The following is a 26,819-nucleotide window of genomic DNA, read 5'->3' as shown; positions in this document are numbered from 1 at the left end:
TTGAGTTTATTTACGACAAATTCAAACTTTGGCAAAGAATTCCAGAAGAGGCTGGAGGCTCATGAGATGGGTCTGATGGCGTCAGCATCGTATGTAGCGTTTCCGGTCCAGCTGGCCGGTGAGACTCTGACCCCCCTCCTGTCCCGCAGGGTCCTCGATGTGTACTCCTGCATCCCACCCCCTTCTCAGTGCCAGTATAGGGGCTCTGAAGTCCACTCTCAAATAACGCACACGCCAGAGAGGAGAAAGGCGGGCCCTGGGGAACGGCAGCCCACAAAGTCCCGGATGTTGTCTGGGGCGGGGCAGGTGGGCCGGGGTTCTGGGTCCGCTCGCGTCTGTCATCCAGGCTCCAGGGCTGACGCGGCCCTCAAGCAGGTCTTGTCAGCAGTGTCTCAGCAAAGACCAGGCACCAGAAAGGGGGACTTGAGGATGCCAGCCTCCAGCTGCCAGCGGGGCGTGTCGTGTTACCGAGTTCGCTGGGAGGGGGTGAAGTGAGTACAATGGTGCTGGCTCCCGAAGTTCAACAACAAAAACAGGGCGCAAGGGACAGAATTGTCACCGATGAGCTGCTGTCTGCTGGGTGAGGAGGAGGTTGGGTCTTGGTCCAGCCCTGGGGGTTGGGGCCCGAGTTTGCAGGTGAGGGGAGGAGGCGGTGAGGGGTCTCCACCCGCGGAAGCACCAGCGCACATTTGATTCTTGAGTCACTCTGGCTTCTGGGACTGACCGCTCTGCCCTCCCAGCCCCGCTCTCCAGGACAACTCCGTCTCCACCCGCGAAGAGGCAGCCCCAATGGTTGTCTTGCCCACACCCCACCCTGGGCAGGTCTCAGGGTCCCTGTGGAGACCCTGACCTGCACCCATCGCACTCCTCCCTGCCCCCTTCCAGAGACGAGCAGGCCACGCCAGTCCCACCAAGAGCCACGTGGAGAACCTTCCGGCAGTAGGAGTGACCGTCTGGAGTGCTCCAATGCCCCGTGTTTTCCTAGGCTGGTGTGCTCTCACCCCCAGACCTCCGTCATATGTACCTCTCTGGCCACCCTATGTCCAAGGGCCCCCGAGACCCCGTCACATGGTTCCTTGTTTGTAAGGAACGTGGCGTCCTCACTTTGGGACGGATGTTAGGTGCACTGGGGACCATCTAACACAGGCTTGCTGACCCTCTGGTGGCTTCCGCTGGGCTGGATGCTCCAGGAGAGGGCGTCTGTCGGTCTTGCTTCTGCTGGGTCCCAGCACCCAGCACAGGCCTGGAGTGTCCATGGGGGACTCCAGGGATGGACGGACTAAGCACATGGGCAGGTTGGAGCTACGGGTTCATCCGGGAGGAGACAAGGCCTGGGAGAGACAGGCGGGGACCTGGGCTGTGAGAACTGAGGCCCCAGCTCAGCAGGGCTGCCCAGTGGCTTGTGTGGACCCTGTGACGGGACAGGAAGCCTGGGCAGGGGTCACAGGGTGGCTGAGGTCAGTTCGAGGTAAACAGTGATGTTGTCTTTGCCAGAGATGCCCAAGGATGGAATTAGCCACTCGTGGTTGAGAGTGAGTTCCCCGCCAGAAGAGGCGTGTAAGATCAGCCTGAGCGGAGTGACAGGTGGCAGGGATGTTGCGGGGGGGGGGCACCTCAGCAGACCGTCGGTCTGGGCCGCGATCCCAGGTGCCTTCCGGCCTGTTGGGCTCCCAGAGGCTGAGGACTCTGACCTCACAGCCCTGCTTCCCCCAACAGGGAGGCTGCACGGCGTGTGCAGCCCCTACAGAGCCTGCCGCCGAGATTAACTGATTTTATTTGTAGTAAACGAGCTGTTCACATGGGCGAAGGCCTGGCCAGGACTGGCCAGCGGCATTTCTCACCTCTTCCCAGCGGGGACCCCACCTCTCCCAGCCCACGGTGCTGCGCCAGGTGGAAGACAGAGGATTAAGGAGCAAAAGAAGGATTAAAACAAACAAAACCCCCCAAACACCCTAACATCTGAAACCAAAGCAGTGGGCGTGAAGCTGTGGTCTGCAGGAGAAACTCGCTTAAAGGCAGTCAGCAGAGTCACGTGGGCCGGAAGGGCTTGGCCCCGTTCGAAGGGACCAGCCCCTGTTCCGAGTGAAAGTGGCATGAAATTGAACAACAAGTAATGTATGCGTGAGTGTGTGTTCAGGTCATTAAGAGCCAATAGCGAACAGATCCCAGAAACGATGGAATGGAACCCATTTTCCCCCTGCCCAGGGTAGCTCTGGAGCTAGCGGCTGGTTTGAATCAGAAGGCCAATTTGGTGATTTTCAGGAGAGATATAAATACCCTGTGGAGAGTGGTACTTTTGTCGTCCCTGTGAAGCGTGCATTTTCTCCCTGCGGGCGGCTTGCTGAGTGCAGGTCAGCCTGGGAGGAGGTGGGGGTGGGCTTGGCAGCTCCCCTGTGGGACCGACTGAGGCGTCCCCTCCACACAGAAGGACGGTCCTACCAGCAAACGTGGGCCCTTCCCTCAGCACTAGGGGCCGCCTTGAATTCCTCCCTGATGAATCTCCCTCATGGCCTCAAATTCATAGCATTCTTGTGGGTCCAGTTGAGGAGGAATGTGTATTTGTGAATCACTTTAGAAAGGTGCTCAGTACGGACAGTGTGTGTGTCCCTCACGTCGGTGAATCTGGTCCAGCATGGGCCTGGCCCGTTTCTAAAGATGAACAGTGTCTGTGTTAGTTATCCACTGCTGCGTAACAGATCACCACACACTCAGCGGCTTAAAACAACACACGTATACTTTTTCATTAAAGGTTATTACAAGATATTGAATATAGTTCCCTGTGCTCTACAGAAGAAATTTGGTTTTTTAATCTATTTTTATATATAGTGGCTAACATTTGCAAATCTCAAACTCCCAAATTTATCCCTTCCCACCCTCTTTCCCCCAGTCACCATAAGATTGTTTACTATGTCTGCAAGTCTGTTTCCGTTTTGTAGAAAAGAATATGAAAAAGAATATGTGTGTGCACATGCATGACTGGGACACTGTGCTGCACACCAGAAACTGTCACACTGTGCCTGACTGCACTTCAACAATGACAACAAAAAAGACAGCTCTACCATGCAAAAATTTTATATACATTTATACATATACATTATTTCCCACCTTCTGTGGGTCTAGAGGCCAGCCCGGCTCAGCTGGGCTCTGTGCAAGGCTGCAGTCAGCGGTGGGCTGGGGCTGTGGTCTCATCTGAGGTACGACTGGGGAAGTGTCCATAGCCGAGCTCCCAGGGCTGCCTGACCGAGGGCTCTGTTTGTTGCCGGCTGTTGGCTCCTCACCCAGTGGCCCTCTCCAAATGGGAGCCCACAACGTGGCAGCTTGCTTCTTCAAAGTCAGCAGGTTGGAGAGTCTCCAAGCAAGAGGGATGTTGGGGTCTTACATGATGTTATCCTGGAAGTGACGTCCTGTCCTGTTTCCTGTTGGCTGGAGGGGAGTCACAGGTCCTACCCACACTCAGGGGAGTGAGTTGTAAGGGATGTGAACTCAAGGAGACGGGGACCATGGGGACTGTGCACCACCAGGGGAAACTGCTCTGTCTGGGGGGCTCCAAATGATCGCTGACATTTATGGACACAGGAGAACCGTGGACCAGGTGCACTGACCTCGAAACATACCATTCTCATCCTTACAGTTCACTGAGCTCAACCCCATCATCACCCCTTTTTGACAGCTGAGAAAACTGATTCTCAGAGAGGTTCAGTAACTTGCCCCAAGCCATACAGCAAGCACCTGAGGTCATGCGTTTCACCCCCAAAGGCCAAGAGCAAGCTGCTGACTAGGACTCTGGGGGACAGCTCAGTGCCTTCCCCCTCGGCTCCTCCCAACCCTAAAGCTACCGTCCGATTTCAGGTAACACTCCCTCCTGCACCTTCCTGCTACGGCCGTCTCTCCCCATCGTGCTCTTCGCCGTCTGATCCTCTGTACCTTCTACTCGATTTCCGTTTCGCTTGTCTCCTCTCCCTTGGGTGTAAATGCCACGAGGACAGCAAGTTGTATCCCATGTCCCCAGACCCTGGAATAGAGACGTTCAAATAGCAGGCACTCAGCAAATATTTGATGACTCCATGGAATGAATGAATGAACGATCCTCATGTCTTGGACTCCTCAGTAGGGACCCCAGCTGATCAGTTTCTTGGGGCTGCCATAACAAAGCGCCCCAAAGGTGGGGCTTTTAAACAATAAGAGTATATTCTCTCACCATTCTGGAGGCCAGAGGTCAAAGACCAAGGTGTCAGCAGGGCTGGGCTCCCAGCAGGGCTGGGCTCTAGGGAAGAATCGTCCCTCGCCTCTGCCAGTTCTGGTGACTGCTGACAATCTTGAATGTTCCTCGGCTTGTGGCTGCGTCGCACCCATCTCAGCCTCTGTCCCAGCCTGGCTGTCTTCTTTCTGGACGTGTCTGTGTGTCTCCTCTTCTTACGAAGACACCAGCTGTATTAGTGTTCTCCAGAGACGCAGAACCGACAGAGTATTCACACACACACGTATATATTTTACTTGTATACACACAAATAAAAAGTGATTTATTATGAAGAATTGGCTCACGTGGCTACAGAGGTTGACACGTCCCAGGATCTACAGTCGGCCAGCTGGAGACCCAGAGCAGCCGATGGTTTAAGTTCCAAACTGAAAGCCTGCAGCCTGGAGACCCAGGAGGAGCTACTAAGGTTTTGGCTGAAGTCCAAAGGCAGCAAAAGCCCGATGTCCCAGCTACAGCAATTAAAGGTGGAAAGCGTTCCCTCCCACTCAGCTTTTTGGTCTTATTCAGATCTCCAACTGATTAGACGAGGCCCACCCACGGTATGGAGGGCCACCTGCTTCCCCTAGTCTACCGACCCAGGTATTAATCTCATGCAGAAAGCCCCTCGCCAACTCACTCAGTAACATTTGGCCAGACGTCTGGGCACCCCTTGGCCCAAGTCAAGTTGACACATAAATGTAACCATCACATCAGTCATTATATTTTGGGTCCAGTGTAATCCGCTGTGATCTCATCTTAACCTAATCACATCTTCAAAGACTCTATTTCTAAATAAGGGCACATTCTGAGGTTTCAGGTGGACATGACCACACACCCACTCGGCCCCTATGGGAGGCAGGGGCTGGAAAGAGTTCAGTTGTGGGTCCTGCTGGGCCCACAGTCTTCTCTTCCCTCAGTAGATGCTCGCGTGTGGAAGACCGTCACGGGACTGCACGGAGGCACCGCCCCGCTGGCCCCAGCTCTGGCCACCCTCCAGGACACTGCTGTCCATTTCACGACATGGCAAAGCCATCCTCAAGGCTGGTACACATGTCGGGCAGACATGCAGCCCGGAGGATGGAGAATGACAGCTGTGTTTTCAGCTGCACGGGAGTTTTTTATTTCTAGACAAATAAAATTTGTTTCGACCCCAATAAGAATGATGAAGCCACTGTAGCATGGCTGCTTCGGAGCTGGGAGCGCAGGACGAGCATCTTTCTAGAGGTGTTTTTATATGGGATTCTGGCTGCAGTGGGTAGAAATGGACCATTTCTCTGTAGGATTACACTTTAGTGTCTTAGAACCTATACAGTCTATGAGCTAAATAATAGGTCTTTGACATTAGAATTCGGGTGGATTTGGAAATATTGTGGAGATAAACTTCTGAGCAAGTTCTGTTTGAAATGGAGTGTTTTCCAGTCCCCATTATTGGCTTCAAATCCTGAGGGGCAGAGTTAGATAAATCAAAGAGACAGGTGCAGTTTTTAGATTAAACAGCCAAACGCACACAGAATCCCTTTGTCTAGACAGGACAAACATCAAGTGTTATTTCGGACGATTTGATGAAATGCCCACTGTTAACCCGCAGCCCACTGAATGCCCGCACTGTTTGGTAAAGCCCCTCGGAGGCGCGTGTTTTCAGCAGCGCGGACAGTGTGCAAAATTGCCACAGACTGCAACGGCGAGGGGTGTCACCTGGGCCACGCTGTCAGCGTCCCCGTCTGCCAGCCCCAGGCCAAGGAGAGGAGGCCCAGTGCCGCTGGCCAGAGCGAGGCTGGGACGCCAGCCACAGCCGCCCCGACGGCGGGCCTCCAGGAAGACTCACGGGCCGCAGGGCCGCTGGGGGTGGCCTTGGGCAGGCTTGGGTTCTGTCTTCTCCAGGCGTTTCTGCTCACACCTCCCCAGGCAAGTCAGCTGGGGTGGAGGGGACGTGACTGCACAGAGGTGACCCTGGGCAGAAGTGAGCTCTTCATTCTGAGAAATCCCTGCTCCCCACTGTGGGTGCGGAGAAGAGGAATTCCGCAGAAGTGGCACGTCCTTGACTTTGCACCGCGACTCCGTCTCCTGCAGAGGGGGAGCAGGCCACGGGCAGAAAGCTCACGTGCTTGGGGTCTGCCAGTCAGCTCTGTCACCTCCGGCAGGTTTGCTGGGGTCTCTGCCCGGGGCTCCCCACCTGCAAAGTGACGAGGGGACAGTTGCCGTGGTGACAGTGTCTCTCAGGCTGATTGATGGTTGCAGGCACTGCTCTGAGTGCTGGACACCTCAGCACCCCTGTGGTGACCTCAGCTTACAGATGAGGCTATCGAGCACAGAGAGGGTGAGTAAGTTGTTGAGGCCACACAGCCAGGAGCGGCCGGGGCTGGGATCAGTCCAGGGAGCCTGGCTGCGGGTCCGCCGGTAACACCATAGTCCGCTGGAGCTGTGGTGCCGTGGAGGGAGATCTCCTGGCCGTGGAGTTGCTCTGTGCTGGCAGCTTGTGTCTGAGACTCATGGGAATGGAGACTCAGGTGCTGCGGGGCTGTGGGCTTGCGACAGAGCTCTCCACAGACAGCGATTGGCGGTCACGGGGAGGCTGTCGTTGCTACAGTACGTCTCCCTGCTCCCGGATGCTCTGCCCGCGCCCCGGTCCAGCCTGGCCACCTGTCTAACTTCCACCTTCCCTGTCCAGGCCCACTCCCACCTTGGCTCCACTGGGACCACCGTTCACCTGCTCTCCAGGCTTGAGACCACATGAGCCCTCTGTGGACAGCTCGTGCCCCCACCCTGGGTGCCTGGGGCCCCTTCCCGGCTCCCTCTCCCAGGCGCCTCCTTGGTGCCTGCATAGCGTCTACCTGGTTTTGTGCGATTCTGAGGCCAGGGTGTTGTGTGTGGGTCCTGTGCCCCCCCCCCCGCGTCACCCAGAGCCGTGCTGAGCCTTTACAGAGCTGTGGACGTGGGTGTCATGATGGTGGTGATGATCCCGTCAGGAGTAAGGCTGCATCCTTGTCAAGCTCCCCTTGTTGGCCAGGCCCCTGGTGCCGCCTCTGCCCTGGGGAGCCCACTGGGCTCCCTGCCAGAGCCCCGGCTCTGTGTTCGTGGTGCGAGTCAGATGGACTCTTGCCTGCTGTGTGGCCTTGGGCGCATTGTTCCCCCTCTCTGTGCCCCACTCCCATTGTCTGTAGGTTGGGGTTAGTGGCAGCATCCGTCCGCCCTTCGGGGTGCAGGAGGACTACAAGCAGCCCTCGTAGCTCCGTGCGCAGCACCTGCCCGCAGCCCCCGCCCTGCGCAGGGCCGCCGCGTGTTCTCCTTGGCCGCGGAGCTCGGAGCCGCTGTCGCTGGAGGGCTTGCGGAAGCGCTGATGCCTGGGTCCAGGCCTCTGATTCTGAGCCTGGAGCGAGGGGCCTAAGAGTTTGCATTTCTTACCAGTTCCCGGGATGCTGGTGCCCCGGTCAGAGGTCGGCTCTGCGAGCCCGGGAGCCGTCTGCTCTGCTTCAGTGGGTCTTCCGCGACCTTGACGTGTGTGGGAGGCACAGTGACCCCGCAGAGTGAGCAGAACAAAGAGATGCAGCAATGGCGGCTCGATGCTTCTCGGGGGGGGGGGGCGGGGTGCTGCTTCCCGTACCAGGTGACCCCGCCCTGGTCCTCCTGGGGGCTCTGTGCATGTTCTGGCCTCAGCTGGAAAATCCCCAGGAGACAGGACGAGATGAAGTTGTCACTCTTCTCTCCTTCGTTCTGCAGCCGTGTGAGGTCCCTACCTTGCGCCCGCCCTGAAGTGGGTACGAGGCCACCCACACCGGGCTGGAGCGGGGCAGGAGCAGCCGCCGCTGCCTGAGGAAGCCCGAGGTGGGACCCGGACGGGCGCCTCACGAGAAGGGTCAGGAGAGCGTGGTGCGCAGGGCTGGGGAGGGTGGGCGGGGTGGGTGCGAGGCCAGGGAAGCAGCCCATCAGAGGCCGCAAGGGTGGGGCCCTTGGGGGTGCCAGGGCTGGGCAGATTCAGTTTGCTGTCTCTGTAAAGCTCCAGGGTTCAGAAAATGTGCTGCTCTCTGCGTGTGCCGGGCGGGGGACGCACCCCGGCTGTTTGGAGGTGGGGGCAGCTGCTGAGGAGCTGATGATTGGCCTCTGTGGAGCTTCTTCTCTGCTCCCTTTGCTCCTGGCTCAGCACAGCCTGCAGGTTTAAGAGTTCAGGAGGCGGGAGGGAGGGAGGGAGGGAGTGGTTGTGAGCTGCCTCGTGCACCTGGGGCGGGGGAGCCGCGCGTCCCCTCTGTGAGTGCCGGTTTTCCCAGCCATCACCCATCACCTTCATGAGCTGTAGAAGGGAGACTTCAGGGGAACAAGACCCCAGGCAGCTCGGCGACCTGTCTGGCTGCCTGGTGGAGGCAAAAGGGTGGGGTTGGAGGGGGTGGAGCAGCGGGGGAGGGGGGAGGAGAGGCAGCACCAGGAGCCAGTTCCCCCCCAATTCCCCGCATGTCCTGACCCCAGGGAGCACCTTCTCTCCCTAGACATCCAAATCCATTGCCTTTCCTGGGGAGCATCCTGGGACGAGAAGATCTTTGCAGTCACCAGTGGCTCATCCTTTGCTTCCAAGTAGATCCTAACCCTTGGAGATGGACAGGCATCTCTCCATTTCACGGATGGGAATGCTGAGGCCTGGGTGTATCGACATGTCCAGGGGAAGCTAGTAAATGCAGAACAGCTACAGCAGTTGAACACAGAGTCCGGGTCAGACAGTCTCGTGAGCTCACCTGCCCCTGGAGAGCCAGCTGGGTTCTTCCTTGGGGCAGCCGGGCTCGGAGGATGGACCCAGACTTGGTCCGGGGCGAGCTGTCCTCTGCCCTCTGTCACAAGGCGCCATGGCAGGAGGAAGAAGGCAGGACAGCCCAGCCAGCCTGCTGTGGCCAGAGTGTCCCCTCTTACCGGGGCTTCTCTGCAGGACATGCTGGTGGCTGAGAGCCGGCCCACAGCCCTCCCAAGTCTGTGTGACAGCCAGCCTTCCTGGGCTCCAAAGGCGCACGTCAGCGTGCTTGCGTCCAGAACCAGGAGCCGTGAGATGCTCCTGGCCCGTAAATCATGGGAAACAAGGACATAACCTTGGTTCTTTCTGCACCATCAATACATTACCTAATTCAATCATAAAACGGAAGAGTGGGTCCATTTGTATAATTCCGTAGGAAACACCAGCAGATCTTTGCATCTTGAGTGCTGCCTGCGCAGCCTCTCCACGGGCCGCGCGAGGCCTCCTTCTATGGAGCAAGTGCCAGGCAGGAGAGGGTGTCGGCGCGCTCTCCCGTCACCGCCTCTGCGAGGACGCTTATCCAGGGCCCTCTCAGTGCCTCGCCGCCGGGTTTGCTTGCAAATGGTCTGCAGGCTGCTCACAATTTGTGTCTCACGATTTGCGGCAGCCTCGATCCTAACTGGCAATGCTGCCAGGTCACCAGACGCAGCATCTTCCTCTTGAAGCTGCTGTTACAGGAGCTCCTTCCGAGACCGGGATTCCCAGGGCTGCAGCCCCCTCCCCAGACAGGGGACGGACAGGCTGGACGAAGGTCACACCCCGGTGCCATCTTCGCCTGCGCTGTGGCCGCCCCGCCCCCAGCGCCCCGCCCCCACCACAGGGGCAGGTGCTGCTGGCAGCCCGCAGTCAGCCATCTGGTCAACCTGAAGCCACAGGGCCTACAGTCTGTTTGCCTGGTTGTCGTGGCCTCCGCCAGGTTGGGGATGGTGGGACGTGTCAGGTGACAGCGGAAGGACCCAGGCAGCCACTGAAGCACACCCCAGATTTGGCAGCACCCCTTTTTTGGTGCTGCAGTCAGGGTAACAGCTCTGGGCAAGATGAGCCCCCTGGTCTGTTTGTCCCCTTGGCCGCCCAGCAGCCACCGACAGACGGCCTCCTGTTTTCCCAGGGAAACACAAACTGGATGTTGGGGCCTTTCTGATCCTCTGGGGTCCTCCCCCGAGAGCACAAGTGAGGTGCGAGGCGGCTGAGGGTTGACAGTGGTGCAGTGAGGAAATGATTTTGCCTCATGTTTTCTCCTTCCTTACACTCTGGGGGGAGGGTCTCCCCCACTCAGTGACCCCTTGGCAAATGATCACACCTGTTTGAGGGTCCTGGGGTGGCTGCAAGCAAGCTCCATGGACTGGGGGGCTCAGAGCCAAAGAAACCCCTCCTCTCCCAGCGCTGGGGGCCGGAGTCTGAAACCGGGGCATCAGCAGGGTTGGGCTTCGCCCCCAGTCTCTTCAGGAGGCTCCTTCCGGCCTCTCCCAGCTCCCAGACCCCGGGCGCTCCTCGGCCGATGGCTGCATCCTCCCATCTTCATTCAAGCCTCCTCTGTGCCCCAAGTGTCCCTTCGCCTTTCTCTCCCAAGGATGCTTGTCACTGTATTTAGGGTCCACCCTGATGACCTCAACTTGAGGTCTTTAACTTAATCATATCTGCAAAGAGCCTTTTTCCAAATAAGGCCACATGCTCAGGTTCGAGGGGCTGGGAGGTGGAGCCCTCTTTTGAGGGGGACGCTTGCTGTGTGCTGAGGATTTTCTGTCCATCATCCCTCCTTCTGAAACCCCACCGGGTACCTTTTGTCCTTTGCAACTACAGGTGAGGAGACTGAGGCTCACAGGCACGTGAAGGCCGTGTGGTAAGGCCAGGAAGCCAGGGGCCGAGCTGGGCTTCAGCCCAGGACTGCTGGCCTTCAGGGTCCAGACTCCTGCCTTGGTGCGCCACGTCCCTCCCCGCAGCTGGAGCCTCGAGGGGGCTGGGTTCGAGTTTTCATTCTTCCCTAAGAGTATGAGCCCCTTAATTCCTTTGTGTCCCCACAAAAACCCCATTTCCCAGAAAGTGCCCATGCGGACAGTTACTCAGCCTCAGGAAGTAAAGAAATGATAAACTCCAGCCCTCCCAGATCCCTGGCCAGTTCCGGGGGGGCACGCCCGGGCCGGGGCCCCGCCGAGCCTCTCGCGTCAGGCTCGCTCATTTATCCTGCCCACCCAAAGCCCGCAAGTGAGGAAGGCGCCCCGGGGAGAACACGGACAGAGCATCCCTCCGGGTGCGTGCCTCACGTGCCCTCCCCGCTGCGGCCAGGACGCCAGCCGAGCCACAGCCCTCCTGTCTGTTCGTCCCCTCGCCCTCCCAGCCGTCACCAGTCCCTCTGGCCCTGCGGTGTGACTCACTGGCTTGTATCAGCCCTGCTTTTAGGGTTTCAGCCTCCAAGCAAGAGATGGTCTCTGCTTCTGCAGAGGGATCAGGACAGAGTCGGACCAGCATCCTTGCTGCTCACCCGCGGCCCCATGCGGACCAGGAAGCCACCTGTCGTCTGTGAGCCAGCTCCCTCGCACGGCCCCCACCCCCGTGAGGATCAGGACCAAGAGCACGGATGGTGACAAGAGCAGGGGTCCCGGTCCTTCCCTGCAGGACTGTTAGCTTGGCCTCTTCCTCCTAAGAGACCGACGAGCCTTCTGCCTTCCTTTCTTCTCTCTCTTTACAGAACCCACAAACGGAGAAAAGTACCTTCTAAAGCCGTGATCGCAGTGAGAATTTAGGACCGAGGGCTTGAAAACCTTGTGAAATCCATGCGGGCGCTCACCGTGGAGTGGCCCCCGGGGGGACTTAGGGAAGCCTCGGACCACTTTTGTCATCGCCCAGTTACCTGTTGTCTCAGCTGAAATTCAGAGATAGGTTTTCCTTAAGCCCAGAGACACCGGCACACCCTCCGTCGGCCTCAGTGTGCCGCTTCAGCCGGCACGCTGCTCCCAGCATGAGGCCCCCGGGCGGGGCAGCCTGGCGGGCGGCCTCTGGGCGGGGCCAGAACGCTGGGCTTCACGTGCTGGACCATCCCCCCGATGTGACCTAGTGTCCTGTCTGTGCTCATCCCCATGGGGGTCGAGGGTCAGATGGTACCAGGTGAGGCGGAGGACGGACGCAGAGTTTGAAGGGGTGATGGCAGGAGATCCTGTCCTCCAAGACTAGGGCTCCTTTAAGAAGGAGAGACAGCACGCACGCGTGGAGTCTGGCCACTTGGGCCCCTGCCGTGGGACGCTAAGCTGGATCGTGGGATGAGGTCGCCATGGTTCAGAGAAAGGGGCCCAGGACCAGGGTGCTCGGTGCAGATGAGGACGGAGGGAGGCAGCACAGATGCCATCCATCCGTCCACCTGCCCATCCAGCACCTGTGTGCTGGGTGGGGGGGGCGCTGGGGTACAGGCCAGGAGAGACCCGGAGTCTTGGGGCCCCAGCCGAGGAAAGGGGTGCAGCTCTGAGGGGCCGCGCCCATGAGAAGGCTCCTCTGGGCCCTGCTCTTCCCGGTGACCAGAGGATGTTCAGGGGAGGAGGCACTTACACAGCCTGCGAGAGGGCAGTGGGCCGGGCCCCCAGGACTGGGCCCCAGAGGGTCAGATGCGTGGCCAGGGGTGCTGGCCCAGCCGTGGCAGCGCGGGCACGCTCAGAATGACCACGTGCGTGCGACCTGAGAGGTGGCTTGTCTCCCCCAGGCTCTGAGGAGGTGGTGTCCCTCCACCACCTGCCTGGCCCCGGGCCGGCTCAGCGGCAGGTCCCTGGCCAGGGCCTGGGGGGCCCAACCGGGAGCAGCCTAACCCGTGTCTGTGAGCTCTTTGTAGACTGTGGTCCCAGAAAGGAAGGAGAGAGGGAGGGAGGAGGGAGGGAGAGAGACAGGGAGACAGAGCCAGACAGAGAGACAGGGAGACAGACAGACCGACAGAGACACGGAGACACAGACTGAGACACAGACAGAGAGACAGGGAGACAGAGACAGACAGACAGACAGAGACAGGGAGACAGACAGAGACTGAGAGACAAAAAGAGACAGAGACAGAGAGAGACACAGAGACACAGAGACAGTGAGACAGAGACACGGAGGCAGAGACAGAGAGACAGTGAGATACAGGGGGGAGGAAGTCCTGAGGTGAAATGTAGATATGCTGGTCGACGTTCAAACGTAGACTTATTTAGTGAAAACACTCAAGGTGCAGCTTCCGCTTTCAAAATAAACAAGTGCTTAACTTGAGAAGAGAATTCCGGGGGAGAACGGAGAGCGCCCAGGGGATGTTCTGTCTTGCTTTCCTCGCCGTGGGGGTGACCCACGTCGGCGGAGCGGACCCACCCGGGAGCGCAGGGCCATCTGAGAGCTGCGCCCCCTCCCACGAGTGGGGGCCGAGGCACGGGGTCTCTGCGGGCCCTGACCCCTGGGGGGGCCCGGGCTCCGGGGGCCCTGCCCAGAGCCGGCGGGCAGGCAGCATACACCCAGCGGAGGAGAGGCTCCTTGGGGCGCACGGGGGTCTGAGGGCCTCCCCGGGCGGGTGCGGCGGAGGCGAGGCCCCCTGGGGGCGGGGGGCCGAGGGCTCCTGGCTGACCCGGCCCAGCAGCGGGTCTGGGACTCTGTCCTCCGTGGAGTGTTCCCGAGACCGCGGACAGGGAGCGAGGGGACGGGGCGTTCAAACAGCCCCTGGCGGAGCGAAGAGGGAGAAGCGCCAGCGGCTTCTGCCCCGGAGCGGCCTCGGCACAGTCTCCGGTAGGTCAGAGCGCGCTCGCAGGGTGGGCTCAGCGGCTGCGCGGGTTACAGCGCCCGCCTTGCCAGAGGGCGGCCCGGCTGACAGCCGAACCAGCGGTCGGTTACGCCCGAAACAGCCGCTTTCCGAGCCGCGGCAAAGGGGGCGGAGCCCGGGCCGCAGGGCGCGGCCCGACGCGGGGAGGCGGGGAGGCGGCGGGGGTGCGAGGGCGTGGAGGGGACGCCCTTCCCAGCGCCGCATCGGGCGCGTGTCTGGATCCTGAGTTTGGGTGTCCTCGGCCTGGAGACACGGCTGGGCCGCGAGCGGAAGGCGCACGCGCTCTGCACGCGTCCCAGCGCTGGGCTCCCTGAGGGGCGGCCGTGAAGGCTGGAGGGCGCGGACGAGGCGGGCGTGTGGGCAGCGTCCCCGTGCGGGCCGGGAGCCCCGGCCGAGGCTCGTCAGAGAAGCGGTTTGTTCTTCCCTGTGAACAAGGAGAGGTGCCCACCTTCACGGGCCGCCTGGCCCGGGGCTGAGTCCCAGGGGGCCGCACAGAGCCTCCCAGCTCCGGCACGAGTGGCACCCAGTGCACCCCTGCTGACTCCGGGGGTGCGTCTGCTCCCCGGCAGGGACGGACACGGCGCAGCCCCGCCCCTGCAGGAGCGGAGCGCGGCCTCACCGCTGTCCACGCCCGGAGACGTGCCGACTTCCCCTGGGAGGCCCGCGGAGCGGCTGCACCAGCGGGAGCCCCCGCAGGAGGCTTACCGGGCCCTGGGCCCCTTCCCGGCTCCCCAGGCAGGGCTGGCCGCTGCCACGCCCTCGCCTCTGGGGTCTGGGACGCCGAGCTGGGTCTGCCAAGGTGTCCAGACCTTTCCCACCTTTACAATGGGTGCGAACTTTTGTTTTAAGGACAGGAGCCCAGCGGGGAACTTCCTCGTTGAGAGAGAAGCGGCTGGGCCCCGAGACTGCAGGGCCCGAGTCCCCACCGCACGAGGTCGCCGGGATTGCACCCCTCCCATGAGGCCCCCCCAGACCTTCCTCTAGGAATTTGTCAACGAAAACCCCAATTTCCTCAAGTAGACTGTGAGCCCCTGGCTCATCCATCCATTCACTCATCTGTTTGCTCCCTGGATGAATGAATGAATGCACTTTTGTGAGGCGGGCCCTGGGCGGGGTGCTGGATTAGGGCAGTGGGGTGGGGTGGCACCTTGTTTCCTTTTCACAGATCCCCAGTGCCCGTCACTGTAGCTGTTTTGTCAACGGTTACACAGTAATTTGATGACAACAAAATTAAGAAGCACAGTTTACTTTAGTATTAAAGCATAATTAATAGTAAGAATCAAGTTCAATAAAAGTCCACCTCAGGCTGCAGTTTTCCTTCCTCGTCACGGGTCTGGGAGGTCCGCGGGGCTGGGCCCCTCTCCCGTTCCATAAGGAGAAAGCTTCCGAAGAAGTCCGTGTGATGCTGCCAGGACTCAGAGACCCCCGTAACGGGCTGGGGGGTCGGCCAGCGGTCACTGGACGTCACAGGCAGGCACCGGTGGAGACAGACTCTGAGCATCAGAGGAAACACAGGACAGAGGAAGGCAGGTGTGGGAGGTAGTCATGGTGGCTTCCTGGAGGCGGTGGGAGGGGGAGGATGCCCTCCTTGGAGACAGCAGAGCTCCGACTCCCACCGGCTGCAGAGGGGCCCTTCCTTCCCCCAGTGGGGCGAGCATGCAGGATCCGGGCACCCAGGAGCTGAGAGGGACATCTGCCAACTCGCGTTAAGAACATTTAGTGCCAGGAAGGGAGTCTTGCTCCCTGACGCGGGCAGGTAAAGGAGATCCCCTGTGGGCTGCAGAGCATCCCTCCCTGAGGCTAGGAGGAGACAGAGTGAGGGCTTCCCCCTGCCCTCCTGCACCAGCATCCCCTCGAAGTCTTCCCGCGGTCCACCAGCACGGCCATACTGCGCAGGCCCGACTCCCTCCACACAGGTGCCCATGGCTCGGTGCCCACGGCTCAGTGTCCACCAGCTAGTAGCGCTGAGAGTGGTCCTAACACGTCAGAGAGGCTTGAGAATCAGGGCTCCCTTGACGGACAGTTGACCAGCAGGGGCAGCACGTGCAGAGCGTGTGGGGCTGGAGCACAGGGGCGCGGGGGCCCCGAGGGGTGAGGGCTGGCCCTTGAGGTTGCACCGCTGGCCCTTCAGGCTGCGGGGAGGAGTGCCCTGGCAGTGCGGGAAGGAGCGGCGTGAGGTTGGGCAGCTGCGTGGAGGACGGATGGTGGGGAGTCAGTGTGAAGTGGGGGACAGTGTGGAGTCGGGCGGGACGGCAGCCTGGCGAGGTGGAAGTGGAGACTAGGGGACGGGTCCTGGTGCCTGTTACAGCAGCTGTACTCAGCCGGAGCCCTGGGCCCCAGGGCACTTGTGACAATGTCAGGAGACCTTCCCCGTTGTCACAACCTGGGGGTACCATTCACGTCTTCTGGATGAAGGAGGTAAACATCCTGCAGTGCCCAGGACAGCTCCCCCCGCAAAGAATGGTCCAGCCCAAGGTCTCTGTGCGCAGGCTGAGCACCCCTGCATGGGAGGGAGCGATGGGCAGGTCGCCGAAGCAGGGCAGGGGAAGGAGGGCCCGGGTGGCATTAGGCGCTGTCTGTGACACCTGGTAACTGGCGGGGCCCCCGGGCACGCTATTGGGTGCGCCATTTTAAGGTGGACAAGGGATTTGCATGTCCGTGTTGAGTCCTGCTCTGAGCTGGCCGAGACGGTGGTGAGGTCCGGGCTGGAGAGCCAGGTCCAGACCTGTGAGGTGGCGTCATGTGCATGAGTGACCCCTGCACGTACAGTCCAGAGCCGTGGTGCCAGATCCCCAGGAGAGAAGGAAGATGGGGACCTGCCGGGCCCTGAGCCCTGAGCCCTGCGGGCGGGAGCAGTGAGAGAGAGAAGGTCCCTGTCCTGCTCAGCTCGGGCCCCGCTGACGGGTACCACAGACGGGCCCGAACAACACACCTTCACCGTCTCCCCGTCCTGGAGGCTGGAATCCAAGATCAACCCAAGGTCAAGGCGTGGCTTCTCCTGAGGCCTCTTGCCTTGGTGTGTCACCGCCGTCTTCCCCGTGTCCTCACGTGGCCGTCCCTGTGTATGTCTGTGTCCTGGTCTCCTCTTCTAAGGACACCGGTCACATAGAATTAGGATCCCCTCCAGTGACTTCGTTTTACCTTAATTACCTCTTCAGAGACCTCCAGTTCCAAGCACAGTCACATTCTGAGATGTTGGGGGTTGGGATTTCAATGTACGAATTTGGGGGACACAAGTTGGTCTATAGCAGGATCCCGGGAGGTGGGAGACTGACCCTAAGAGAAGGCATTGCTCGCTGGGAGGCAGTGGGCAGTGTCCTGGGTCCCGCCAAGAGGTCACGCCCAGGGACAGTGGGGCCTGTCCACCGGATTTGACAGTCAGCTCCGCTGGGGTGTTTTGGGAAGAATTTCCCCAAAGAGAGTGTTTTGTCCTCGTGCCCGTGGTGGCCATGCCATAAACTTTTTGCCAAACCGCATTTGTGGCTGAACCCTGGACCCTCCGCTCAGGGAAATGGTGCTCAGGGTTGTGGGTTTCACAGCTGAGCCACAGGAGGGGACATTGGGAGAACCAGAAATAGGACAGCTGGGAACACGTGTGCAAGTGTCTGTGTATGCACATGTGTGAACCTGTGCGTCCATGTGTGTCTGTGTGTCCGTGTGCATCCGGGCATATGTGGCCTGCACGTGGCGTGCTGCTCAGGGGGTGGATAGGTCCTGAGTCCCTGCAGGATGGCTAGGGTGGGGTGGAAATGATACCGGAAGTCTCTCTCCCCAAGCCCCTGCCCCACACTCGCTCGGTGCTTTTTGGAGGCAGTGAGGTCCCCGTCACCGTTCATGCTCCAGCTGTGGCTGTCCGCATTGGGCAGGATGTCCCCGGCTCCGTCTGCCTGCAGCACTGGCCGGAGGCCGGCCCCCTCCTCACTCTGCACCCAGGGCTTTGGGCAGTTGCAGAGCAGGCTTGAGCCCTGCAGGCTGGTGCCAGGTCCCCGAGGCACCGCCCACTGGCTGGTGACCTGGGCAGGTGCGCTGACATCTCTGACCCATCCATCCCCTCACTGGCCACTTGGAGGGAGAGGGCATGGATGGGGTCAACAGGCCGGCCAGATGAGGACGTAGAAAGGACCGGCCCCGCGGACAGTGGGCTCTGGCTGCCCAGTGGCGCTGCTGGTGCTGGGTGAGCCCGTCACGCCTGCCACTGCCCAGGGCAGCGCCCCTGTGGTGCCACCGCAGCCCAGTGGGACTTGTGTCCCTGCCCTTCTCCCTCCGTGGGGGTGGAGGGTCAGGGCGGAGGAGGGCGGGCAGCAGAGCCACGCCCCCACCTGATGGAGACCCAGGAACTCTGTGTAGCGGGAGGTAAGGCAGAACGTGACCTACATTGTAGATTCGCACAGATGATTTCATGGACTTCCGGCAACTCCAGCTCATTTCCAAGCTACCGTGTCCTCTTTTCCCCATCTGTGGACGCTGCGGTGTTCAACGGACCACGGGGGAGCCCCCGCCGTGCCCTGTTCTCCAGGCCCCGCCTCCACCGCACTTATCCTCAGGACCCCCGCGCCCCACGCAGACTGCCGTCTGAGTCCCTGGCCCCGTGCACCTCAGCCTTGCTTACACTTAGGGACAAAGGACCGAGGGTGAGGACGCTCGGAGTTCGCGGCAGGGTGTGGAGACCGCTACCTGAGGTCACCCGGGCTCCCCCGGTCCCCTCAGGTGGGGTGGGTCTGCTTTTGACTGTGAAGCAGACCCTCCTCCCTCCTACCTGAAATCTGCGCAGCACAGACTCAGGAGACCTTCGAGGCCGTCTGCCCCGCCCCCGCCCCCCCAGGCTGCCGGGGCCCCTCCCCAGCTGCCTGACCAGTGGGCCTCCTTCCTCTGCTTGAGGTTCTGTACCTCTCTGGCTTCTGCTGTCATTTCATCTCCTCCATGATGCCCACTCTGAGCCCTGAAACTGCAGAGTTTGTCTTCCTTGAGTTTACCTTCTGATGTCTGAGGGCCCACTGTGCTTCAGCCACTCTGAGCCCCTCCGAGTGGTGGCCCCAGCTGTCCCGGGGGTTCCGGAGGTCAGAGACGTCAGGGGCGGCCTGGAGGCCTGTGGAGAGAGCTGGGGCTCCAGCTGTCCCTTCCTCTCCATCCCTGGCCACGCAGCTGCCCTGCCTCACCCTCTTGTGGCCTGAGACCAGGCCTCCTCTCGTTCCTAACCTGTGTAGCTGGCTCTTTGCTAAGAGCTCTGCCGGTGTCCTGCCTTTGCCACATCCCCTGGTGCAAAGCGGGCAGGTGCGGGACCACCTCAGGAGATGGTGCCCAGGGAAGATCGAGGGACCTGCTCCAGACCACATGGTTGGTGAGCTGGTGATGGAGCCAGACTTCAGCCCAAAACCGCCTGACCCACAGCTTTCCTTTGGCCACCTTGCTCTTCCTTCCGTGCCCCGCCCTCCCCACCTCCATCCGTGGCGTCCCTTCCCTGTCTCTGCAAATCCCACAGCAGCCCTGCCTCCTTCTGTGACTCCCTCCCTGTCCTCCTCTATCCTTTGTTGGCTTTAAAAGCGCCTGTAAAAGCACGTGTACCAAGCTTTGCAAATACGTCGTAACAATGGCAACGCAGCTAAAATAGATGCTTCCCGTGAGGAGAGAGGAATTTCGTGGGTGCCTTGGAAGTGGCAACGTTTATTCTTCTGAGTCCACCTTTCAGGGACGAGGCTGTCGGTAGCGAGCCATCTGTTGCCAGGAGCAGCGTCTGAGACTCGCAGGACGCTCTCCACGAGGGACGCACGTCTCTCGGCGTCAGAGAGACCCTGGGACAGTTCTCAGAGCCGTAGAGGGGCGCGTCCTTCCCGGAGCCAGCTTCCCTCCGCGGCTGGACGTGTGCCTCCTTCAGCATCGCCTGCTCTCAGTTGGATTTTTAAGAGACGTCTTCTCAGAGCAAAACACGGCTTCTATTTCTGTGCTTTTCTTTCTTCTGCGAGATGAGGGTAGCGGCAGCTCTTCTGGGAGGGTCACCGTGCGGGTGGCATGAGACAGTTCGTGGCGAGCACTTAGCCCAGCGTGTGGGGCGGGGCTGGGGCTCCATCCGTGTGGGTGACGGATCCGGCGCCCGCCGGCCCTTTCTGTGCGTCATGAGCCCTCTTCAGTGCAGTTCTCCACAAACACGCCTTTGCGCCCTGGCTCTTATCTCCTCCCCCGATCCTGCAAGAACTTTCCCGAGAGCATCTTCCCAGCCTGACCGCCCTCCTGGAAGGAGCTGGGACACGTGGTGCCGGGACCTCTGTGCTGAAGGGTCACTAGCCTGCAGCATCCCTTCTCCCCTCCGCCCCCACCCCCATCCTATCTCTTCTTAAAAATGGACACGAAGTAGGATTAAAGTGGGTCCCAGTGAGGAACGGGCGACCTTGCTCAGCTCTCAACCCGGGGCGTCCCTGGGGAGCTTCTCAAAACGTTAGCGATGCTCGACCCCATCCCCAGGGATGCTGCCAGTGGGTCTGCAGGGGGTCTGGGTCTCAGGTTCTGTAACCACCCTCCCCCCAGTGGATGGTTCCCACGCGAGGCCCGGGCTGAGAACCCTAGCCAGGGGTTTGCAGAATCAACATTGCCTTTCCGGGGCCTTCTGAGTCCTTGCTCTGAGATGGCTTCGGTGGTGGGGAACTTTACCAGATGTAAGGGTTCTTGTCCAGCTCCTGTGAATGTTTGGCTTTGCCCAGGGAGATTTGGAGGAGATACCAGCTTGACACCCAGAAGGATCAGCTCATGCTGGGGGCCCGTCTCAGACCTCTGCCCCCACCTGCAGGGGGAGCACGGGAGGTGTGGCCCAGGTACCTGGCAAGGCGGGCTGGCCAACCAGGGGAGGCTGCTCAGCCGCGGGGGCAGCTGCTACCCAGGGAGGACACAGACACGAGGTTGAGGGGACGTACTGGGCTGGGGGCGCTTCGTGGGGCTGCTGTTTCTGGATAGCCTGCCCGCTGTCCCCCTGTGGCACGGTTGCAGGAGGGCAGCACGGACCTGGCCGCGGCCGGCCGTGGGAGCTGTAGCTTCAGACACACGGGAACCCTGCCCCCCCCCTCCTGGGGAGAGCGTTCCGCCCACGGCGCTCCCACCCACCGCTTGTCACCACTTCACTCCTCCGGGATGCTCGCGGGCACGTTGCCCAGGCAACCAGAATGCCAGCACATTGCCATCCTTCAGTCTCCTCCAAGCACCTGTGAAGCCTGGCGTGCACCAGCCCCCCGGGCCTCCGAGTTCTGCAGACGCTCCCAGGGGAGGGAGATGGGCCCCGGGGTGCCGTCCACCACCACAGCCACCAGGGGCGTACAGGGACCGCAGCCGAGGCTTGGGAGCACTTCCGAGGAGCCAAGCCTAACCTAGTCTCCGTGGCGTTCCCATGAGACCCTGTAGGCTGTCACCCCATCTTACAGGTGGGGAAACTGAGACTTAGGCCCTGTGGATCACCCGAAATCACACAGCCAGCAGGTTGCAGCGCCAGGACGGGGAAGTCAGGTAGCCGGCGGTGCGCCCCCTCTGTCCCCACACACAGCGCCGCTTCTGGAGTCTGTGTGGGTTGGTCATCTCCAAGACTCTTTCCTCTTGGAGATAAAGATAGCCAAGCCCACCTCACCAGGCCCCGGGCGGGTGGGGCAGACCATCTGTGCGCGAGAGCTTCTGACTTCAGCCCTGAGGGCCCTGGGGCCGGACAGGCCTCCGTGGTGGGGCCTGTCCTGTGCATGGGGCAGTTTCTGCACGTCCCTGGTCTCCGCCCACTGGACGCCGGTGGCAGTGCCTCCCTCCCCAGCTGCTGATAAGCAAGGCAGTCTCAAGACCCTGCTGAATGTCCTGCGGCGGCCTTGTTCCCCCACCCCCGGCGAGACACACTGGGACACACCGTCAGTGTGAACTTGGCGGCATCCGTGACCCCCCAGGGGTTGTTACCTTCTCCAAGAGCCCGTGAAAGGATTCCCTGGGCCCCCCACCCAGGGCCCTGATGGCTGGACAAGGCTGGGAAGGTCTGGTGCCCGCCCAGGCGCATCCCCGCAGGCAGGGCCTCTGCGCAGACTGTCCGGGGAGCCGAGTCACCGCGGTTACAGGTCTCAGAGGGCTTGATCTGGCTGTTTCCTCTCGTGTGTGCCTGGTCCCACGGTCTAGGATGCTTGGGACCTGGTTCCTGAGCACAGAGATCATAAGTCCTCGTGTCCTAGACTTGCAGTGACCCAGCCGGGTGCCTTCGTCCGTGGTCTTATGTTGTCGACATGTGGGTGATGAGGGTCTGGGGTGAGCGCACCCACCCACAGATGCCGCAGGACAAGTGGGTCCGTCAGACCAGTCTCCTAGTGCTTCGCCCAGCACCGAGCACGCAGGAGCGGGAAGATGCGAGGAGGACCCTAGACCCCGAGGCTGACCCTCCGCTCCAGGGAAGGAGAGGAGGCGGCTGGTCGCGTTGGAGGTTTTCCACCCAAAGCAGATGGACCGTCCGCACTGCCCCCTCTCTGAGAGTCAGATACCACGTGCGCACCTGACCCCCGCCGGGGCCACGGAAGACGGAAGCCTCGGGGACTGAGGGCCTTCCCTGAGAGGGGGGGATGCTGTAATCCCTGCGGGTCGCGGAGCTGAGTGAGGAGCCACTCAGACAGGACATTTCGGTGACATCAGGCTGGGAACACGGTTCAAGGGAATCCCGGCTGCATTTTTTCATTAGGAAAATTGAACCATGTCTGCTTTCCAGGAGAAAGTGTGTGTTCCCTTCCCGAGCTGAGGAGTGGAGACCGAGGGACCTGTGCCCTGAGCCGGGAGGCCAGGTCTCTGCTCCTGAAGTCCAGCCGGGCTCGCCGTCCTGCTGGTGATGGGGGGAAGGGGACCAGGGCGGAAGGAGGCTCCCCGAGCGTGTCTGGGCACCAGGGCCTCGCACGTGCAGGGATAGGAGATGGGTGCCTGCTGGCACGGAAGACCACGTCCCTCGCCCTCCAGGGCAGAGAACTGGGGCAGCGTGGAGTCAGGGGTGAACTCGCCCAGCCAGCTCTGCCCTCGCACCGGGAGTCGAACGTCTCTTCCTGATGGGACGCACGTTTTCCCAGGAGGAGGACAGAGTCGTGACTCGAAGGCTCACCCCGCCAGGAGATTTTCTTTGCCCAAGGTCAGGTCTGGAGCGTGGCTGCTGTCTCCCTTCCGTCTCAGCCCTGGGGTCTGGGACTCCTTGGGTGGCTCCCCGCAGGCTCCATCCAGCCAGGACCCCAGCCTGCCACCCCTGGGTCTCCAGTCTCTGCAGAGCGCAGAACCATGCTGCCGTGTTCTCGGGGAAGATACCCTGCATGTGCTGGAGAGCAAACCTCGGGCTTCTTCCCTCCCAGCCTCCCGCCGGCCCCCTGCGGGGCAAGCCCTCAGCTGGAGCGCCCCGCCCCTCCCTGCCAGCCCGAACCCGGGAACGCAGGTGTGAAAGGAAGGGGAAGCCGTGCCTGTCACTCACCCACCGTCCTCTCTGTTCGGGACGGCTGCTTCCTTAGATTTTTCCCGTTCCACGGCCTGGCTGGCAGATGGGTGAGTTTCAAAGAGCTGAAAACAAAGTGGGAGGGGGAGGGTGTGGCTCAGTGGTAGAGCCTGCGGTGAGCGCGCTTGAGGTCCTGGGTTCAGTCCCCAGCACCTCCAGTAAATAAATGAATGAATAAATACCTAATTACCTCCCCCCCAAAAAAATAAAATGAAAAAGAAATTTTTAAGTGGGTTTTTTCCCTGGAGTGTGTGCTATGCTTGGGGATCTGGGTGGAAAGGGGTGGGACGTCTGGCAGGTGGGACGTCACCAGGTGACCGAGGTCAGCGTCGGCACTTGGGTCGTGCTGACCACAGGCACCCCGATGCCACGTGATGAGGGGGACACTGCAGCTCTGGTGCCTCCCAAGGACCCATCGCCCCAGTCTCGCCATGAGAGAAACACCAGACACACCCAAGCAGAGGGACAGTCCGCAAACTGCCTGACCCGTCCTCCTCACAGCTGTCAGAGCAGGTCTGAGCAGCCGCCACAGCCGGGAGGGGCCCGAAAAGATGTGATGACCGCTGTCACGTGGTGCCCCGAGCGGGATCCTGGAAGAAAAAACTGGCGAAATCCTAATGAAGTATGGAACCGGGCTCCTGGTGGTGGACCCGCGCTTTCCCTCAGCTTTAGGAGACTCAGCCGAGGGAGGGAGGCTGTGAACCTCAGGACGTCGGGGAGGGGGCGCACAGGGACTCTGCGCCCTCCTGCGGTTTGTCTGTAAATCTAAACCTACCCTAACCTGAAAAGCTTATTTAAGCAAACAAACCAACAGAAGTGGAGTGGGAGTGAGAGGCATCTGGACACAGGGTCCTGCCGGGGGGGGGGCAGGTAGGCTCCGCGGGGGCTCCCCGGGGTCCCGGGCCCCATGTGGGGGGCCGCCCTCATCCGCAGGGGTGTTGGGGCGCCCTCATGGGCACACGGACGTCCCTGAACCAGCTGTCCTGGAGGAAGCGCATCGGCGTGTGCGCCACCTCCGTCCTCGGAGGCGTTTCTGGGGGCCATCTGGGTGGGTCACAGACACACTCGTCTTCCTAGGGGGCGAGGAGCCCTCAGGGCCGCCTGCTCCAGCCGTCTCCCGGAAGGACGCAGACCTGTGACTCCCGGGGCGCAAGCAGCAAGCCCACACCCGGGCCAGCCTCAGAGCTCTTCCCGCTGTGGCTCGTCCCCCGCACCGGCTGCGGACAAGCCCCAGGGCGGGCGTGCGGGGGTGGGGGTCTTCCTCGGTCATCTCTCGCGGGGCTGTGCATGGGGTGCGGAGACAGACTGGCCACCCGTCGGACCCTCAAGGTCCCGTCTCATCCTGGAACTCAAGGTGGCCTTGGGGCCAGGCCGCCCCAGGGCTCCGGTGGCAGCCTCCGGCCCAGCCCTGAGTCTCACGGCCCCAGGGCTCCGGCAAGCGGGCGCCGGCTGCTGGCAGGGGGCAGCCCTGCAGACCCCTTGCTCGGGGAGAAGTACACCCTTCAGTGGAGATGTCTTTGTCTCTCTTAACTGACAGTGATTTTCTTCGGAGAAGAAAACATACAGAAGGTACCGAATTGAATCTCAATTTGTTGAATCTTATTAAACTGTTCTTGGGGGAAAACCGATTTCAATAAAAATTGAACAGGGAGAGAAGCAAGCCGCAAACTAGAGAACACAGTGAGGTGGAGCGTAGCTCCCAGTTTGGAAGCGGTGCGGTGGGGTGGCTGGCGGAGCTGCTGCTTCGTCTGAAAGTCTGGGTTACTGCGGGGGTGCCCTCCGGGGCCCGCCTTGCCCAGGGTGTAGACGCCGCAGCCAGACACCCAGGCGAGGAGCGTGTGGACGGATCTGAAGTCTTAGCTGCACACTCGCTGCAGAGGCCAGCTCTGGCCCCAGCATCCTTTTTCCCTCCCACCTTCTAGGGACGGGGAACAGAGTGAGGATGCAGCGCGGCGCACCTGAGTCAGTCTGTCCACTACCGCCGCACCTTCGAATGCTTCTTCAGACCTAATTTATGCGCCCTAAAATTCACGCCTTTAAACTGTAGAGTTCCATGGTTGTGATGCATCCACAAGGCTGTGCACCTGCCACGGCTACTAACTCCTGAACAGTCTGGTCGCCCTTAAAGCAAACCGCGTAACCACTAACGGTGGCTCCCAAAGTCCCCCGCCCCCAGGCCCCGCCCCCACCCGCCCTGATTCTGGGCGTTCTGTGTAAGTGGATTCGAACTACACAGAGCCTTATGTGACTGGCTTCTCTGAGTGTTTCCAAGGTTCATCCCCACGGTAGCAAGTATCTTTCCTTCTCACGGCCAAGTAGCGTTCCACTGCGGTGAGGGGCCACCCTTCTTTTTGGGGAGGGGATTAGATTGATTGACTGATTCATTCATTCATTGATTCATTCATTCATTTATTATTAATGTTTGGTGAAGGCACTGGGGATTGAACCCAGGGCCTCGCGCATGCTAAGCACACGCCCCGCTTCTGAGCCATACCTTTCCCCGCCCCGGGGTCACAGTTCTTGACCCCTCATCAGGTGGAGGACGCTGAGGCGGCTTCCTTTCCTTCTGCCGTGAATTTTGCGCCATGAGTGTCACGTACCCGCTTTGGTGTGGACGTGGGCTCATCCCCGAGACTGGAATTCCTGGATCTGCTGGGAACCCTGTGTCTTGGAGGACGCTGCAGGCTGCCTGATGGCTGCACTATTCCGCATTCCCACCAGCGGTGCACAAGACGCCCCGTCTCCCGCAGCCTCGCCGGCACTCGGAAGTGTCCGGCTTTTTTTTTTTTTTTTTTAGGCAGCATATGTGTCTGGCTTTTTTGCTGGTGGCCGTCCCCGTGGGGTTGCAGTGGAGGCACGTTCCTTAGGGGTCTGTGGATGCCTCAGAGTTTGGGGGGAGGCCGCCCCACCTCAGCCTGCACCATGGCCTGGCCTTCTCGGCGTGTCACCACCAGCTCTGATGGTTAGTGGTGTCACCAGTCCCTGCCCACGTGTGGGGTCCTCTCCCATCTTGAGAGACGACCGACAGCGCCCCAGACGCTGCCCCCCACACCAGGGAAGAAGATGTGTGAGTGGATCCTGGAGAACCTCTTAATTGTGAAATGGGTCTGGATCTGGGGGCTTCCCAGCCCCGTGCTGAGGAGCGTGAGAGGGGAGGGCAGAGTGTTCCTGGGGTCCTGCCTGGTTGGACCAGCTGGAGGGACGAGGGCAGAGATCACTTGTTGCCTACGTGGTCCCTGCGGATGTGGCTGAATCCCCTAAAACCACAGTGCGTCTTCGCCCAGGACGCTCCCACGCGAGTCCAGGAGGGACCAGATCGGGCAGGGGGGCAGCAGGCCTGGTGACGGAGCACAGGATGTGGGGCATCTGACCCTTGTAAAGAGACCAACCGGGAGTCCCCTGCAGGGCACAGGCCGGGCCACAGACCTCCCTCCGAGGGCGGCCGTCCCTGCTCCCGGTCCGGGGGCTGCGGGTGGTGGGGCTTCTGTCCCGACTTGCTCACCTGCCCGCTTTACTCTCCCTCTGTGAACAAACCCACCACTTTAGAGGGACAAACAGGCCTTGAAGAGGAAGAATGAACCAGACTCTC

At 60.8% G+C, this 26,819-nt stretch overlaps 1 protein-coding gene across 1 annotated transcript in view; it reads left to right on the top strand.

Moving 5' to 3' along the window:
* Positions 1–26,819, top strand: part of AJAP1 (adherens junctions associated protein 1) — a 103,042-nt gene that overhangs the window by 23,235 nt on the left and 52,988 nt on the right. The gene's annotated exons all lie outside the window — the stretch shown is intronic.

This window comes from Vicugna pacos, chromosome 13 (genome assembly GCF_048564905.1).
Source record: "Vicugna pacos chromosome 13, VicPac4, whole genome shotgun sequence".
Classification (NCBI taxonomy): domain Eukaryota; kingdom Metazoa; phylum Chordata; class Mammalia; order Artiodactyla; family Camelidae; genus Vicugna; species Vicugna pacos.
The sequence above is the reverse complement of the archived record's forward strand: the minus strand, read 5'-3'. Positions and strand labels throughout refer to the sequence as shown.